This window comes from Sorex araneus, chromosome 4 (assembly GCF_027595985.1).
Source record: "Sorex araneus isolate mSorAra2 chromosome 4, mSorAra2.pri, whole genome shotgun sequence".
NCBI classification, from domain to species: domain Eukaryota; kingdom Metazoa; phylum Chordata; class Mammalia; order Eulipotyphla; family Soricidae; genus Sorex; species Sorex araneus.
In genome coordinates this window covers 148,975,237-148,976,530 of record NC_073305.1, presented here as the reverse complement: position 1 = coordinate 148,976,530, position 1,294 = coordinate 148,975,237, and positions in this window count along the sequence as shown.

Sequence of the window (1,294 nt, the reverse complement as noted above, 5' to 3'; positions counted from 1 at the left end):
AGAAGATGTAACTGAATAGATAAAATCAGAAAATCATATATCAGAAAGTGTAATTTTCCTCAATTCTCCTTAATTGTACTTTAAATGAGTCTCAGAAAACTTGTCATTGCATCTTTTTCAGATCAAATATAAAATGTTATATTTAAATATACATATAAATATTCATATTTGTACTTACATAAATATCACTTGCATTGTCATCCCTTTGATCTTCAATTTGCTCGAGCAGGAACCGGTAATGTCTCCATTTGTCCCTGTCACGGGCTAGTGTAGTCCAATGGTATCTGCTCATTCCAGGAACACAAAGAGCCTAAAACTGTTCATTCAGGGTTTTGAGGAAGAAGTTTGACCATCTCATAGGTGGGCAGCCACACGATCTTTTGACATCCCGTGGAATCCCGTCAGTTACAGCTCTAGTCCAGTGGTTGTTTCTGAATAGCATTACATATCCGGCCCATCTGATTTTTGACGCCTTGGCAAACAGGACAGTGTCCCTAATTCTTGATCTTTGACGGAGGTCAGAACTCCAGATTCCTTCTCTCACTTGAATGAAGCGTGATATTCCCAGCATAGCTCTTTCGATTCCTCTTTGGGATACCCGAATAGTGCTCTCATCCTGTTTTCGTAGGCCCAGGTCTCTGAGGCATACGTTAGTGCAGGAAGAACGGTGGAGTCGAAAACATGTGCCCGGAGCCGGAGGTTCCTTTTCCTCTTAACCACTTCTTCAACGCTGTTGAAGGCGTTCCACGCTGCTCTCTTTCTCCTGTGCAGTTCTGGTGCCAAGACATTCCTCATGTTGAGTTTGGTGAATTATGTAATACAGCTCTCGGAGTCATCGAAGTGGTCATCAAAAGTCCAGCAAAACAGGGTGTTCAAACTCAGTACATCAAGATCCTCCACAAGTTGTATTACATAAATATACATATTCATATTTAGACCATTTATATTAAAGTATTTGTAAATGATTACAGTTAAATCTATCATTTTAATATTTTTCTGTTCATGTCTTCTCATTATACTTTTCTGTTTTTTTCCTTCTGCTTTAGTTTATTTAAATGTGATTTTTAAAAAATAATGTAGTGGGACTAGATACATATTGCAGTAGGTAAGGTATTTGCCTTGTACGCATCCCACCGAATTTCTATCCTGGACACCACATAAGGCCCACAGTACCCTGCCTGGAGTGATTCCTGAGCACAGAGACAGGAGCAAACCATGATCACAGAAAGATGTGGTCCAAACACACAAAAAAATGTTATTTGAAATGTAACTTTTAAGATTTATATTTTTATTT